The sequence below is a fragment of the Loxodonta africana genome, chromosome 17 (assembly GCF_030014295.1).
Source record: "Loxodonta africana isolate mLoxAfr1 chromosome 17, mLoxAfr1.hap2, whole genome shotgun sequence".
Lineage (NCBI taxonomy): Eukaryota > Metazoa > Chordata > Mammalia > Proboscidea > Elephantidae > Loxodonta > Loxodonta africana.
Window position 1 is genome coordinate 8,654,683 of NC_087358.1, and position 17,758 is coordinate 8,672,440.

Below are 17,758 nucleotides of genomic sequence, written 5' to 3' on the forward strand. Positions count from 1 at the left end.
CATTTTTCTCCAGCTCTACCTGGGACCCTCCATTGTGATTCCTGTCAGAGCAGTCAGTGGTGGTAGCCGGGCACCAGCTAGTTGTGCTGGACTCAGTCTGGTGGAGGCCGTGGTAGTTGTGGTCCATTAGTCCTTTGGACTAATCTTTCCCTTTAGTTTTCTTCATTCTCCCGCGCTCCCAAAGGAGTGAGACCAGTGAAGTATCTTAGATGGCCGCTCACAGGATTTTGCCATATTCTTTCATAAACGGTTCATTCATCTTACATAAATGGATTTTCTTAGGTTTTGTTATTAGTACTGAGCAATCATTTTAGCAAATAAAACATAATGCCTGAGCGATCCCCACCTGACTCTACCCTTTCCCAGTTCTCAAAGAAATAGAGTGCCTTGGAGGCCACTCCTTAAGCAAGCTAACTTAGAGTATGGAAAGGTCCATGTAAAACAAGCACTGATATTCATAACCGGACCAATGATGGCTACTATTTATCGAGTGAGTGCTTACTTCCACCACGCCCAAGTGCTGCTCGAGTGCTGTATTTGCATTAACCAATCTCCTCACCCAAACACTCTTTTGAGTTGCATAGGCTTTTACACAGTGTCTGTGATTTCACAAAGTGATAGTTTTGTCAGTCACTTACTTCCAGCACCTCCTAAGAGCCAAGCTGTCTTAGGAATGCAGTTTGTGACTTTATGGTACAGTGGCCCAGGGTTTGTTGAACTCAAACCCTAGGGGCTAACTGAGCCCTTCAGGGTAAGGGATTTGTGTTCCCCTGTGGGTAGGCAGTCGGAGACAAAAAGAGACAGCATTTTGCAGGGTTAGGGGTAGACAGAGAAGCAAAAGGAACACAGGGCTTCCGGCTCATCTTGGCCACAGGACTGGACAAGTCCAGAGGGCCCTCTAGATATTTACAGTTTAGAAGAAGTCATAGAAACAATTTTCCTAAGCTCAGCATACCCACTGAGGACAAATTTAAGCTCGAGGAAAGGGTACTCGAGACAAGGGGTATTACTGCGGTTGCATTAGTTTCTAATGCTCCCAAGGAATTAGGAGCCAAAAACTGGTAATCTCAGGACAACAAAGGATGGTTGGAAATAGCTGTGAGGAGAATTCAGATAAAGCCCAAGCGCACACAATGCCATAACTCTCTTTCTGGCTTTAAAGTAGGTCTTTTTTGAACACAATGCTACAAAGACTCAGAGGAGTGTTCAAAGGAAGTTGCTGGGTCCTGAAGCTGGCTGTTCCAAAGCCTTTTTTCAGAATGAGAAGATTCAAGGAAAGTACAAGTTAAGCTGTATTCATTTGGGCAGAGCTTGAGCGTAGAACTTACAGCATTTTAGAAACTTCATATAAGGTGCAGTGGTAAGAAGACGGTTTTGAAATCAGAAAGACCTGGGTTCCAATTTCAGGACCACTTCCCTTTCTGTGTGACTTGGGTAGCTTAGCGACATCTTGGAGCCTTAGCTACCACAAGTAAATGTTGTTGTTACCTGTTGTAGAGTTGGACACTAACTCCTGGTGACTCTATGCACAACAGAGCAAAATACTGCTCATTTCTGCACTATCACCATGATTGATTGAGGATTGTACCATTGTGATCCATAGACTTTTCATTGAACCTTTCTCTCTAGTCCATCATAGTCTGGAAGCGCTGATGAAACCTGTTTAGCATCATGTTGTTGTTGTGTACCATTGAGTTGATTGTGACTCATAGTGATCCTATAGGATGGAGTAGAACTGCCCGATACAGTTTCCAAGGCTGTAATCTTTATGGAAACAGACTACCACATCTTTCTTCTGCAGAGAGACTAGCGGGCTGGAACTGCTGACCTTTTGGTTAAGAAGCACTTAACCACCAGGCCACCAGGGCTCCTTATTTCAGCATCCTAGCAACACAAAAGCCTCTGCTGACAGACGGCTGAAGGCTGTGCATGGGGTTCACTGGCCAGGAATCAAACCTGGGTCTCCTGCGTGGAAGGTGAGAAGTCTACCACTGAACCACAGCGATGTGAGAATTAGTGAGTGAAACAATGAATATAAAGGGTCCAGCAGCAGCTGATGCATAGCAGACCCTCAGCAAATGGATATATCCTCCACTTCAACATCCTCCCTTTTTCTAGGAATGTCGGGCCTCAGAAACCACCCAAGTATAATAAAATTGCAAATATTTAAAAAGTCATGTTAATAAAAAAAAAAAGACCAGCCTCTTGAGCTTTTAAAAAATATATCTGTGTAATATGCTACAGTTTTCAAAACACTTTGCTTACTTATTCCTATTTGAAAGATGAGGAAACTGATATTCAGAGATATAGAATGACTTTCCCAAGGTCAAAGAACTAAAGTATGGTGGAACTGAGAATTTTATATCCTAGCTTATTAATTTATTTGAAAATATTTGTTGATTATGCATTTCACATTAAAAACCTTGCTGGATCCTTGGGATATAATGGCAACAATATACAGCCTGACCTCAAGTTACTGACTGTGTAGTCATCTTTTGCCTACTCCATGCTGTCTTAAGAGCCCTGGTGGCACAGTGGTTAAGAGCTCAGCTGCTGACCAAAAGGTCAGCAGTGGAGGGGCAGTACTATGTCCTATAGGATTGCTCTGAATCAGATGTGAGTTGACGGCAACAGGTTATGTTTTGAAAAGGGGGAGCCAGGAAAACTAGCCAGACATGGACATACCTTCATGTAATTATTGAGGCTGTGTAAAAGTCATTTTGAAATAAACTCTTATTTCTAAGTAGGCAGTGTTGCTGACTCCCATCTGGAGACACGTAATGTTTGGTGGTCTCTCTTTTTGTGATGCTAATCGTCACTGGTGATTATTGCCTAGGTACAATATTTCATTGGGGTAGCTAAATGGTGATATCCTAATTCCATTAAGTCTTCTTCATTTATTAGCTGTAATGTGTCTATAAACAGAAACTTCCTGTCTTAGTCATCCAGTGCTGCCATAACAGAAATACCACAAGTGGATGGCTTTAACAAAGAGAAATTTATTTTCTCACAGTCTAGTAGGTTACAAGTCCAAATTCAGGGCATTGGCTTCAGAGGAAGGCTTTCTGTCTCCGTCTGCTCTGGAGGAAGGTCCTTGTCTTTAATCTTTCCCTGGTCGAGAAGCTTCTCAGGCTCAGGAACACCAGGTCCAAGGGATGCGCTCTGCTCCTGGTGCTGCTTTCTTGGTGGTATGAAGTCCCCAACTCTCTGCTTGTTTCCCTTTCCATTTATCTCTTGAGAGATAAAAGGTGGTGCAGGCCACACCCCAAGGAAACTCCCTTTACCTTGGATCAGGGAGGTGACCTGGGTAAGGGTGGTGTTACAATCCCACCCTAATCCTTTCAACATAAATTGCAACCACAAAATGGGGGGCAGCCACACAATACTGGGATCATATCCTAACCAAGTTGACGCATATTTTGGGGGGGACACAATTCAATCCATGGCACTTCCCTTTATCAACTATTTGGTACCCTGAAGTATCGTTTATGTCAGAAAGGCAGAGAAGTGTTTGATTCTTTCATTTTATTTACTGGTTTTCAAAATAATAGGTTACTTTCATAGAATTTTCCAAAGGGGCTTTCTGGTTTGTTTTTGTATCCTTATGAACTCATGAATCTAAACATATTTAGGAAGTTTCAAAACATTGCAGTTATTACCCTTATTGATACTCAAGTTATCCAGTTTTTGACCAGGGGTAGTTTATTTGGAGCCCTCATGGTGCAGTGGTTAAGAGTTAGGCTGCAAGCCAAAAGGTCAATGGTTCAAATCCATCAGAAGCTTCTTGGAAACACTATGGGGCAGTTCTACTCTGTCCTATAAGGTCAGAGTCAAAATTGACTCCACAGCAACGGGTTTAACCGGGAGTTGTTCAAGATGGCTCCTGAGTCCTTTCGATACAACCCTGGTGGATGTTCATGCATATTCTTAAAGGATCATACACATGGCAAGAGCTCCCTATTGAACAAGATCAAGAAAGATGGTGTAAGGGCTTGAAATTTTCAACCGTTCCTCAAGAATGACATGACTGCCGCTCTGTACCTCAGCCTGGCCAGCGTTACCTGTGCGCCCCAGTCTCCTCTCTTACCGCCTACCAGGCCGAGTGGCTGCTGTTTGTGCTCATTACACCTGCACACTGAAGGGGACCTAGACCAGACACCATCTTTATCTTTCCTATGTTCTATATTGGCACAAACATTGGGTTTTCTCTTTCATTTTCTCTTCCATTTTTCTTCTTCAGCTCCCATGAGTGACGTTTTTCTCTGTGCTAGGAACAAGGGGAAGGGCTACTGATTCATTTGTGAGTAGATAATAGTGTCCCTTCACAAACGAATTGAGGGGAAGCCAAATGATTCTGGGAGCAGCGCAGAGCTCTAATCAGATTCTCGCCAGAATCTACTCATTCACCACAATAGCATGAGCTCCCTTCAGAAGGCCAGCTGACCACATGGACACCCAGTGAGCTCTCAGCTGCTGTCCTCTCCCAGGCAGGGCTGTAATTCTGCCTAATTAATAAAGCAAAGGCATAAATCTAGAAAAAAATATATGCACGATAATTTAAATCTCCCAGGAGGGGGGAAAAATCAATTTGTCTGTCTAAACTTTGCCTCAGGGTCTTTCTTCATCAATTCAAGTGCTGAGCTCAGTGACCTTAAGTTGCAAATATTTTTCTCCAGGCATGATTGAAGCATGAGAGGAGTAATGGCTTTCAACATTCATCTCTTAGGGATTTTAAAACACTGAAATTGGGAAGACTTATTTTCACAGTTGCCTTTGCTATATGTAAATCTGAGAAATTATTCTTTAAAATGTTCAAAACAAATGCAGCTAGGTGTTGTGAGTGGTGACCTTCCCATTTTTGCAAGCAATACATGGCTTAAAAATTCAGGGAGGGGTATTCCTTCAGAAGCAGAATAATGCACGTGTAATTCTCTTGCTTTTTGAACTTCCCTAGACATGCTCCCTCTCCACTTCTTATATCTTTTGATGGTAAGAATCTGAGGACAATAATCAGAAGAAAATAAGGGGTTTTATCCTCTTCAAATTGACACCTGCTACCATCTCTGTGGAAACCCTGGTGGGGTAGTGGTTAAGTGCTACGGCTGCTAACCAAAGGGTCAGCAGTTTGAATCTGCCCCGCGCTCCTTGGAAACTCTATGGGGCAGTTCTACTCTGTCCTACAGGGTTGCTCTGAGGCGGAATCCGCTCGACAGCACTGGGTTTGATTTGGTTTTGGTTTACCATCTCTGTGTCCTCCTTAGAAATGACATATGACACGAATCACGTTGATGCTATTCTAAACGAAGTGAAAAACACAATTCAAAGCCAACAAGTAAACAAACAAATATAACCAAAAAACAACAACAAAAAAGCTTTGCATCCGCTTCAGTTGACGTATATTCCAGCCACAAGGGGGCCCTCAAATCTTTCCAAACACTAGATAAGGGCTGAGAAAAGAGCTGGGGTTTTTTTCCCCCCGTAATTAATCCCATTTTTTTTTTTTTTTAATCAATATTACCTATTAATGTACATTACAGAGAGAAGCTACAGACTTCTGACACCTTACACTCAAGTTAAAGAGATAATTTCATATAAAAATTCAGGGGGCCCGCAGTGATTATACGTCAAAACCGAAATGAGTTGCACCTGTAATTTCCTGTCTGCTCTAGCATAAAAAATTCCAACACTGCAAATTTCATCAAAGGTTAAAACTGAATTGGAAGCACTCCGTACATAATGGAATACACTGACCTCCAATGGATTTTAAAGGCTATCCGCCTCCTTCTGCCACACATGCACCCCCAAACCAGCCACAGAGGCTGACAGGCAAGTTAAATTGCAGTGACCCTTTCCTGGGCCGGTGGGAAGTTTCTGGCAGCCATTAGTTCTGGAAGTATTCAACTTATGCTGAGAGCTTGATAGTGTTGATGGTGTTTACATTCTGCACCACCAAAGACACTTGGAACTCAGGAGTGTGTTTTAATTTTCTGTTCAAGCCAGTAGAAAGGTAAAATCTAGCCACACTACAGAAGAATGGAAGGTTTCAGAAAATACAGACAGGCTGGAGACACAGCTTTCTCTATGGCTACAGCAGAAGAGAGGCCCCCTATCACCCTACTACAGGGTTAGTACAGGAACCGGGCGGAAGTGTTCTGAAAACATTCCATCAGATTGGTTAAAACAATATCAAAGCTGCCTTTGCACAAATTCAAAAAGCCCTTCTGAGCTTTGACTTGAAATGGCTTTTTGATGGCTGATCTTTCTCTAATCCAGTGGTGAAGGAAAACCTGGTGGCCTAGTGGTTAAGAGCTGCGGCTGCTAACCAAAAGGTCTGCAGTTTGAGTCCACCAGGAGCTCCTTGGAAACTCTATGGGGCAGTTCTACTCTGTCCTTTAGGGTGGCTATGAGTTGGAATTGACTCGCTGGCAACAGGTCCCCCCCGACCCAGGGTGAAATACTTCCAAAGACTGTCAAGCATGGGACGGTTCTGCTACCAGAGGGCAGGACTCGGTGGGGTGTTGGCCCTTCTCCTGCGGGACAACTGGCTCCCCTAGAATGCAACACCACTAGGAGGGGTGGGAAGAAAAGGGGCACCCACTCCTGCGGCTCAGTCGTCCCTGCTGATCAGTGTCTCCAAACGTCATGCGGTCGCATTGCTCTCACCTGCATTCCTTCCTTGAAATCAGCCATTATCATTGTAGAGTAAATCCCCAATTCAGGAAGGCTGGCATTCTGCCTTTGACTCCAGCACCCAGAGAAATGCTTGGAGAAGCAAAGTTGTCTCTACGAAATCTAAAACTGCTTAGCTTATGCCCCAAATACAAGTGGAACTAAACCTTGACGTACGCTGCATTGCATTTAAGCTAATGCTTTTTAGCTAGTGGTTTCCCAGGTTTAATTCCCAATTTAAATAGCAGTAAACAAAACAAACAACAGTTGCGGAGTAGCCAATTCCAATCCATTGGCAACCCCACGTGCACTCCATATGGTTTTCAGTGGCCGTGAAGATCAGAAGTAGATCACCTAGCCTTTAAGCCCAGGGGCCTCGGAGTAGTAAACTCAAATCTCCAATTTTTAGTTTAGCAGGCGAGAGCATTTAACCATTTGCACCACCCAGGGACTCCTTAAATAGCAGTAAGCCAAGAAAACTCATTGCCGTTGAGTCCATTCCAACTCATAGCGACCCTATAGGACAGGGTAGAACTGCCCCATGGGGTTTTCAAGGAGTGGCTGGTGGATTCAAACTGTTGGCCTTTTGGTTAGCGGCTGAGCTCTTAACCACTGCAACACCAGGGCTCCTACATCCCCCTTAATTTTACCTTAATCATTTCTTGTTAGAATTTTAAAAATGTCTCCTGGGATTCAAGTCAGAATCGATTCAACAACACACAACAACACAAAAAGGATTCAAGAAACACATCTATCATATTTTTCAGTTCAGGTCCGGTTATGTTTTTTTTTTTTTTTTTTCCCCAAGTTATTTTTGTGCTTTTCTACATCTAACCCAGAATACATTTATCTCTCATTCAAGAACCCTTGGAACACTGGCATCTTTGTTCAGCATTTCAGCCATATCTGGGGATCTAATTTGAGTCCATAGGTTTAGTATAGGGTTATATGCACAGATGAGGACCTTCAGGTCAGTCCTAACTCAGAGCTCTGACCCTTTACAAGGGCAGCTAGGACTGAGGCAGACCCTGTGAAGGAGAGGGACGACCGATATCAAGCAGGTAGAAACATCAAATCCTTATCAGCTGACTGGACCGCTTGCTTTTATGGACAAAGCACTTCTAGTCAAGTTTAAGTATACTCTGAAATACATTTTGATCTGTGTGTTTAAAATAATGTAAGATATTTCAAGGAATTTCCCACCTTTCAGGGGGAGGTGAAGATTTTCTTTATTTTTAGAGAAAACAAAGGAACACTTCCTCCATCATTCTCCCCCTCACATAGAGCAGCTGTCTATGAGAGCATCTGACCAGGCTAAAACAAGAAACCTGCTCTCTAAAGAAATGAAATGTTTAAATGGTCTGCCTGGTGGGGTGGTGGTGGGAGGCACAGAGGATTAGTGTTTCCTAGTGAACAATTGAGCAGCCCAATTGCTGCTGCTCTTTACTAATCAACACAACACCCACCACTGACCCTCCCATTGAGGGGAGATGTTTACTGGGGAAACAGATGAACATACGGCAGAAGAAGTCCACACTAGATACCGACATTAATTAAGCTAGACTAATTTTTTTTTTTATCTATAAATATGAAAGGAGAATCAAGGGTGGCCGTTGTTGTTAGGTGTCAACCAGTCAATTTTGACTCATGGCAACTCCATTGGACATAGTACAACTGTCCCATAGGGTTTTTTTGGCTGTAGTCTTTACAGAAGTAGATTGCCTGGTCTTTCTTCCAAGGAGCTGTTGGGTGGGTTCCAGCCATCAACCTTTTGATTAGCAGCCAAACACTTAACCATTTACAACACCAAGTCTTCATAATCAAGGGTTACTGGGCATTTAAGCAAAAACAAACAAAAAAGAATAAACAAAATAATTGCTTGGAAGAAATAGATAATTTAAGAAATGGTAGAGAGTTTTTAAAATATTGTTATGGCTATTCTTAAAGAAATCTGGAACTTTATTACATGAACAGGATAGTAGGAAAAAGAACAAGAAGAGTTTTGTAGCAATCAACTTATATGAATATGTATGATTGACCCGAAAAAAAATCCATGTATCAACATATGGGATAAATAATAGGGTCCATGAAACCTGGCAGATATGGGGGAGGCAGATGTGGGGAGGAAGAGAAGAAAGAAAGCATTGGAAAATATGAGAAATGAAATTAAGAGACTAGAAGATGGATTCTATAGATGTAACACTCACCTAGAAGGACGTTCCAGATAAAGAGAAATAAACCAAAAGGGAAGAAATAATCCAAGTAAAAATAGAATAATATTTCCTCAGCCTAAAAAAAAATCAAATATCCAAATGGAAAGACCTGTGTAATTCAAGAAGAGTGAATGAAATTTTAGAACCCCAAAGAAGACCGAAAAGGCTTTCAGAGACTAGGGACTTAAAAAGAGGTTAGCAAAAATGGAGTGAAAATAAAATTGGCAGCAATCTTCTCATCAAAACTCTTAATGTTAGAAGAAAATTGATCAAAAAAAAAAAAAACCCATAGCTGTCAAGTAGATTTCGACTCATGGTGACCCTATAAGACAGAGTAGAATTGCCCCATAGAGTTTCCAAGGAGCACCTGGAGGATTTGAACTGCTGACCCTTTGGTTAGCAGCCGTAGCACTTAAACACTACGCCACCAGGGTTTCCCAATGTTAGAAGAAAATGGGTCAGTGACTTCAAATTTCTGAAGGAAATTAAGCATTGAATTGTATAGCTAGCCAAATTATCAATCAAGTGTGAGCATGAAATAAAAAAAAAATATTGATTTGCAGAGACTCATAAAATTTGCCTGCTCTACATTCTCTGTGGAAAAATAAAATGTATTTGTGAAAACATCCCAACATAAGTAAAAAGGAATCCAAGAAAAAAAGGTAAAACTAAGACAGTGGATTTACTGTATTTTTATGCAAATAATATGAACCTTCTGTGGGTTTTGTTCTGTTTGTTTGTTTTTAAACAGCAATGTGTGGAATAAGATTGGCATGGCAGTGCTTGTGAGGATACCTTGCAAAGGGTAGGGTGGATGTGGCTGGCAAGCAAATAATGGCAAGCATTGTTTGCACAAAAAGATTTACAAAGATGACAACTCAGATATTTCCAAAAGAAGAAAATAGCTTCTTTCAACAAACACCAGGATTCAAAAGTTGATAAGATAAAAAAAGAAAAAAGAAAAGCAATTAACAATTCCAAGAAAAACAAAAGGCTGAAAGAGAAAGTTACAACCAGATATGAAGCAAACGAAAATGTGGCATTATTATAAGGACTCCATGGAGCGTAAGAAAGGAAGATCTATTTGACCTTGACCTGGGTTACAGGGACCAGCATATATTTCCTTTTCTGTGAGTCCAGTCACAGTGTTTGCAAATATTTACATAGTCACATTATGTATATTCTTATTGGCTTTTTTTTTTTTTTTTTAGAAGTAGCCTACAGAACAAGTTCAGAAGCCTAATACACTGAAGGTCAGAATACGAATGTTCACAAGAGCCTTACAGAAAGTGAAGCTAAGGCTGGCAGACACTGAGGAAAGAGTGAGTTGAGGTGAGGCAGAGTGAGCTAAAGGTGCACTAATTTACTCATTACAAAATATGAAGAGTCAAGACATCTTGGTTAATAGAAAAAGAAATAAAGTTTTTTTTTTTTTTTTATTGAGTAACAAGTATTTATTGATCCCTACATAGCAGAGGCAAGAGTAGAAGAGCACACTAGTAAATAGATTTATTCTCTATTCCAGGTGTCTTATTCCCTACTCTAAAACGACAGCATCAGCGACAGTGGGAGGATGTAGTATACATACCTGGAGGTAGTTCCAAAAGAACTTACTGAAAGATGGATGCGATGACTAAAGGAAAAAACCAAACTCACTGCCGTCCAGTCAATTCTGACTCATAGCGACCCTACAGGACAGGGTAGAACTGCCTCACAGGGTTTCCAAGGAGCACCTGGTACATTCCAACTGCTGACCTTTTGGTTAGCAGCCATAGCACTTAACCACTTCGCTACCAGCGTTGACTAAAGGAAAGAGGAATTAAATTCAGCACACATTTTTTTTTTGTGCAGCTGGGTGGATGGAGTGCTATTAATAGAAATGGGGGAGAATTCATATAATAGCAAGTTAGGAGGGTCAATAGGTTTATCTCTGTGCTTTACTTATAAGAGAGATAACCAATTAAATAAGTAAAAATAACTACAAAACTAAAAAAAAAAAAAATGAGGATTTAGGCAAGAGTTAGTAAAACAAGAGCCAAATCCATCATCTTTTATTATGGAGAATCAACATGCACTTTTAAACCTCAATAAAGAATTTTACAATATATTCTTTAGTGTTACATTTGAAATATATTTACATCTCAGAAATTAGATTAAGAAGGTCGTACGTGAAAAAATGTACTTTGTATGAAGTATGCTTCTGGGAGTTTTTTTTTTTTTTTGGCTTGTGCATATATTTACAAAAAACGAAATAAAGGGATATCAAATTAAGCCTCATAAAGTTTGATAAAAAGGTTTTACTGGCTCATATTTCTGAAGGCAAGAAAATGTGCGGGGGGTTCCTAGTGCTGTATTATTTATTCTAATCTCTTGTTTGGGAACACAAATGACTCTCATCCTGTTTAACCACCATCTATACGTCTTAACATCTTCCCTGAGAGCTTTTACTTGTTTTATTTACCTACATGCTGCAGTGATTCCTCAAGCCTGTTTTCTATGCCTTTAATTAATATATTTTTTTAAATTAGTTTTATCAAAGTTTTTCATGTACATAGCTTTAATGGTCAAATTATTCTATAGGATTTATCACAAAAAATGTTCAGATTCCCTCTAGTCCCGTTAATCTTGCACCTCTGAGGCAACTATTATCAACTTTTAAAGTTGTTTATTTTTGTATTCACTTCAGTATTCTTAAATAATTTATGTATACCGCTATTTCTTGATTTTCCAATTTTACATATTATCTATTCACTTTATTTTAAAGGAGGTAAGAAATCATCTTTAAAAGCGCCCCCCACCCACACCTACACGCTTCTCCTTCTCCATACTCTGCAGTGTGCTTGTATAAGAATTTTTGTTCAACAAATACTCAGTGTTTATTAGGACAATGTATTACTACCTACAGCAGATCCTTGGAGGGTACTATGATTACATTTGCTTTCTTGTACAATGTTTTGGGTTCGCATAGCATGAATAACTCTCTTGTTTATTCCATTACAGGTAGTCCCCAATTTACCGTGTATTACTAGCATTACGATGAATTGCACTTATGACCTTCCCTTGTTTTTTATGATTTGTGTATTTTTTTATGTATGTATGTAAGTATTGAAGTGTATCTGTAAGTTTATACGTAATGCTTCCAATCCCCAAAGACAAAGATTGGGTTTATAATGATACTGATAATAAAAGGTAATAATAATGAAAACAAAACAAAACAAAAAGAGGTATTCGACTTGCATCAGAAACAATTTATGACAGAGTCGTCGGAAGGGAAGGCTGTCATAAGATGGGGACTACCTGTACTTAGATTTTTTACATTTTTATCATTAATTCATTTACAAACTTTTTTCTACAAATGTTAGTCTCCTCTCAGTGTTTTTAAATACATTGCTGTTGTTTGTTATTCTTAGTTGTAGTAGAAAACGGTTGCCAACGAGTTGGTTCCAACTCAAAGCGATCCTATAAGACAGAACAAAACTGCCCCATAGGGTTTCCAAGGCTGTAATCTTTATGGAGGCAGACTGCCATATCTTTCTTCCACAGAGTGGCTGGTAGGTTCCAACCACTGACCTTTCAGTTAGCAGCCAAGAGCTTAACCACTGTGCAACTGGGCTCCTTAGTTGCAGTAAGGTTGGCTCCAACTCATGGTGACCTTATGTGTTCTGTTGTGATCTATAAGGTTTTCTTTGGCTGATTATCAGATCACCAGGCCTTCCTTTCTAGTCTGTGTTATTCTTGAAGCTCCGGTGAAACCTTCCACCATGGGTGATCCTGCTGGTATTTAAAATACTGGTGGCATAGCTTCCAGCATCACAGCAACACTCAAGTCACCAGAGTTGGACAAACTGACAGACAGGTAATGGTCAAATACACTAGGTTTTTCGTAAATTCCAGTTTCTCCTAGGAAACAGTCTTCCTGAAACCTTCCATTTATCTTTGGTCTAAACTGATTGTCTTTTAGGCATGCTGCAAAGCTGCCATCCAGGAATCTCCCTTCACCATCATCCTCAGACATCTCTGCATCTCCCTTCTTATTAGAGCCTATTTCCTCAGCCCCGTTTACTCTTCTTTCTTGGTTTCCCTCCTTTATTCTGGGAAACACATCCTTCAGCAGCTTCCTGAAGAAGACTGAATGGGTTGTTAAGTGTCATGCCTGAGTATGTCTTTAGCCTTTCCTTGCAGAAATCTAGTTTGGTAAATATATATGTGTGTGTATATATATATATAATTCATAATTTTGACAAAAATTGTCTTTTGCCTTCCAGTGTCACTTTGAGCAATTCAACACCATTATGAATCCTGATGAGTGTAAATTACCTCTTTTACTTTGTTTTCCTCTGCGGATTTTTTTTTTCCTCTTTGTTTCCAGTATTCAAAAACTTTATGATGATGTGCCTGGAGGTGGATCATCTTTCTCTCTATTTTACTGGGTACCCAGTGAGTTTTTGTTTCCACTAGGATCTTTAATCTTGACTTCTAGGGAACTTTCTTATATTATTTTTTGTTAACTTTCTCCCCTCTATTGCCACTGTTCTCTACTCCAGGAATGCTTAATTCAAGGATGTGGCCCCTCTGAACCAATCCCCTGATTTACTGGGCTTGGCAAGGTACGGCCTGTGTGCCAAATTCAACCTGACTGTTGTTTTTGTATGGCCCACCAGCTAAGAATGGCTTTTACATTTTTAAAAGGTTGAAAAGAAATTAAAAGGTTTCATGACAGGTGAAATCATAGGAAATTCAAATTTCCGTGTCCATATCTAAAATTTTGTTGGAACCGAAGCAGATCCCTTTGTTTATGTATCGTCTATGGCTGCTCCCACAGGACAGTGACAGAGTGGAGTAATTCCAATGGAGACCACAAAGCCCACACAAACAAGATATTTATTACACGGCCCTTTACAGAAAAAGTTCGTCAACCCCTGCTCTAAGTTTTCCCATTCTTCATCCCTTTCTGTGTTTGTTTTATTTTCTGAGTGATTACCTTTACCTTATCTGTGAAGTTTTCTGTTGCGTTTTTCATTTCTGTCACTTTTTTTTAATTTCTAAGAACTTTACTTCTGCTCCTTTTTAGTAGCTGATTATTCTTTTTTCAGGTATAATGCATCTTCTCAAGTCTTCCTTAATTATATATAATTCGACATTTTCTTCTCCCATATTCCTCTTGTTTTCTCCAAGTTTTCTTTTTTGTTTGTTTTGTTTCTATCTGTCCTGTCAGAGGTTTTCCTCAAATGCCCAATAATCCTGCACTGTTTAAATGCACTTAGAGTGGGACACTAAAGTGTGACCAGAAGCTCTGTGAGTGGGCTGGTCGGATGTCCTGTTGAGTTTTGGGGGACAGGGTGAACTGGTGTTTCATTAGGGGACCTCTGGTTGTCAGAGTCTGAAAACCTTTTCTCTTGGCCAGTATGATCACTGGAGAAATATGTGCCAATCTGCTCCCTTGGCAAATGGAACTTGGCTAAAAGAATGTAGCCTTGGTTGTACAGTGGTTAAGAGCTCAGCTGCTCACCAAAAGGTTGGCAATTCGAATCTGCCAGCTGCTCCGAGGGAGAAAGATGTGGCAGTCGGCTTCCAAAAAGATTACAGCCTTGAAAACCCTATGGAGGAAGTTCTACTCTGTCTTATAGGGTCTCTACGAGTCGGAATCAACTCAGTGGCAATGGGGTAAGAGAACTTCAGCAACCAAGGACTGGAAAGAGGGATAGGAGGCAAAGCTAGGTTTCTCGCATAGCTCATTGTGAGGACTTTGAGTTATGTAGAACCTGAACTTGATTCAGTTCTCAGAAAGGTCAGTTTTGCCCTTTATTATTTAGTGTCCTTTTGTTACCTGAAAGTATATTATGGGTTTCTTTGCTTTCTTAGTTTTACCAGCTTAGTTTTCTTATGTTTACCTCTTATTTTCCTTGAAAACGCAAAGTCGTAAGTTTAAAAGGGTCTTTGTTTTCATGGGGGAAATCTCCATGCAAGATGTCCTATCCAACCACATCTTATATGCAGTCTTTGTTGCTGGTGGTGTCTGTGTTGCAGAAGAATTTTTTTTTTTTTGAAGGCTGACTTTTTTCTATTTATATTTTTCTTTATACTCGCCTTTTAATGTAGTCAACTTCAGCTGAGCGTTATCAGAGCCCTGATGGCTCAGTGGTTAAGAGCTCGGCTGCTAACCAAAAGGTCGGCAGTTCAAATCCACCAGCCGTTCATTGGAAACCCTAGGGGGTTGCGATGAGTTGGAATTGACTACACAGCAGTGGGTTTGAATTTTATTATTTTACTTGAGTGGCTTCCTATTTATCTGACCACCATGAAATCCCTATCTTCGGACCTAGGCTGAAGGACTGATTGGTGTGTTGTGTATATTCCCAGCTAGACACCTGGTTGCCTGACTGCGTTGGGATGGGCTCTGGCACTCACGGCAGCCACAGGTAGCTGGTGAAGATTTTCTCTTTCTATTTGAAATTGCTGGTTGATTATTTTTTCTCTTTTGACTGCTCTTATCTTAAGGCCTCAGCTCTTCACATGACTAGCATTATCCGCTTGTTTTTTTGTTTTTCTCCAAAAAGCAGCTTTATTGTTTCCATTTGGTCTACAGTTTAGGAAAGGGCTCCAACCAAACCAAAGCTCTTGCCATCGAGTTGATATCAACTCATAGCGACCCTATAGCACAGAATAGAACTACTCAGTAGGGTTTCCAAGGCTATAACCTTTTTTGGAAGCAGACTGTGACATCTTTCTCCCTCAGAGCAGTTGGGGGGTTCTAACCACCAACCTTTTGGTTAGCAGCCAAGTACTTTATTCACTGCACCACCAGGGCTCCTGTAAAAGGCTCCAGGGTGGTTACAAAGCTGCATCTTGGCTGGAAGGAGAGGCTCGGGCTGAAGCCCTGATGCCAGGAAAATGGACAGCAGTCCCTCAAAGTTCACTGGGCTCTGAATGCTCATAGCTGGAGCTTGATGGTGAGCCTTTCAAAGAGGAATTCACCCAGCCCATCCTGGGGGCTGGCCAACTTGCAGCAGTCAGGTGGCTGCCCATCTTCTTGAGGAGTCTCACCCCCTCTTCTAGGAAACGGCTCTCCAGGAAATCACAGAGATGGGAATTTCTGTGGGCAGAATCCAGGGCATATGGATCCAGAAGGGCCAGATTCAGGTGCTTCGTCAGGGCCGTAGAGGCTTCCATGCCATCCAGGGTTCTACGCCATTCTTCTTGGGATGGCTTCTGCAAGTCTTGAAAGAGGGTGAAGCCACCACGCTTGTTTTGCATCTTCAAGAGACTGGGCACACTTGCGTTTCTCTTTTGCCAACTTTTGGAAGTGGCCCAAGCCTTCCAAGGCCACATCATCATAGTCTAAATTAAAGTCCAGAGAGAGGTAGGTGAAAGAAGCCCACAAATGCAGGTTGACCAGGTGGTTGACAGTGGCCCCTGTTTCAGCAGAATAATTCTGATTTATCTGTGAGCTCATGGTTGGTCAGCAATGAGGAGCTAACCAAGAAACTGTTAGATGGTCCCTAGATGGCTGTGATGATGGTCCTGGAGGTAGCATCTGGAGAAGAGGTTGGAGGGTGGTTGGAGGCTGGAGATGCAGAATCCTTCGGTCTATTCTATCCAAACAATGTTGAAGCAAGAGATAGACCTGAAAAACCACTGAGTGAGCCTGTCTATCCTCTGATTTTGATGTGAGCTTTCATGGCTATTTGGTCACTGAGTCACAGAAAAAAAAAGGTGAACGATGACTATGTGATTTTTCTTCTTTGGTGGTTGAGGAATTGTAGTCTTTCCCACAGCTTACCACTGTCTCACACTTTGTCCCTTTACATTGGGGGAGGTTAGTGGGGTAGTAGTAAAGAGCCCTGGTAGCACAGTAGTTAAGTGCTTGCCTGCTATCTGAAAGGTCCATAGTTCGACCCACCACCCTCTACTCCTTGGGAGAAAAGGCCTGGTGATCTGCTCCCATAAAGATTACAGCCTAGGAAACCCTACAGGGGCAGTTCTACTCTGTCCTGTAAGGTCGCTATGAGTTGGAATCGACTCCATGGCACAAAACAACAACAGTGGGATAGTCCAGTAGTTCTATGCACTTTTTCACAACACTGACTGCTTTCTTAAGGAGAGTTGCATGTTGATGCCTTCAGTCTTCTTTCATCCAGTCCAAATTATAGTATATGGAAGAGAGTTTCCCAAAGTTTGATGTGAAGTTCACACTATACCCCTTTTCTGGGTTTTTAACTTTTTCTTTCCTATTCTTGCATTTATTCCGTTTTGTCAGATTCTAATATGGTCCTTTTTGATCTGCATGCCTTGGGTTCTGCCAAGGCTGTAAACCTGCACTTCTGTTGCCATCTGTCTGAAAGTAAATTGCAAAATTGATCTTGATACCCACCTAGCATCTGAAGCAAGGGCTTTCAATATACTTCCTCAGCTAGGCCAGAAATAAGCTTAGAGCACAGACAAAGCTGGTCTCACAGTAACTGTGATTAGAAAGCAGCAGTGGAAGAAAGTAGGACCTGTAATCGCCCAAGTCTCTGGTACTCAGACACTCTTATCATAGAAAGCGGATAACCTTATACCAGACCCCTTTGGGTTCAACTCTGAACTGAAAAGGAGTCACTGAAAACATGGACCTTTCCAGAAAACCGAGCTTGGTGTCAAATATATGTCCCTATTGCCCAACGCTGATGTCTAAGGGAGGTGTGTGTGTGTGTGTGTGTGTGTGTGTGTGTGTGTGTGTGCCTATGTTTCTGTGGTCGTATCAAATACAAAGATAATTCCTTATGTCCAGAAGTGGAAAGGGCACCATAATTGGCTGACAGCTTTATAATGAGTAGAGCTTCATTTAACAACTGGAATAACAGGTATCTTAAAGATGGAAGAATAAAAGGTAACAG

At 41.2% G+C, this 17,758-nt stretch overlaps 1 protein-coding gene and 1 pseudogene across 1 annotated transcript in view; both read right to left on the minus strand.

Moving 5' to 3' along the window:
• The window catches only part of HS6ST3 (heparan sulfate 6-O-sulfotransferase 3), an 854,579-nt gene that overhangs the window by 20,726 nt on the left and 816,095 nt on the right, over nt 1-17,758 (minus strand). The window lies entirely within an intron of this gene.
• Nucleotides 15,814-16,335, minus strand: LOC111750419 (ferritin light chain-like; annotated as a pseudogene).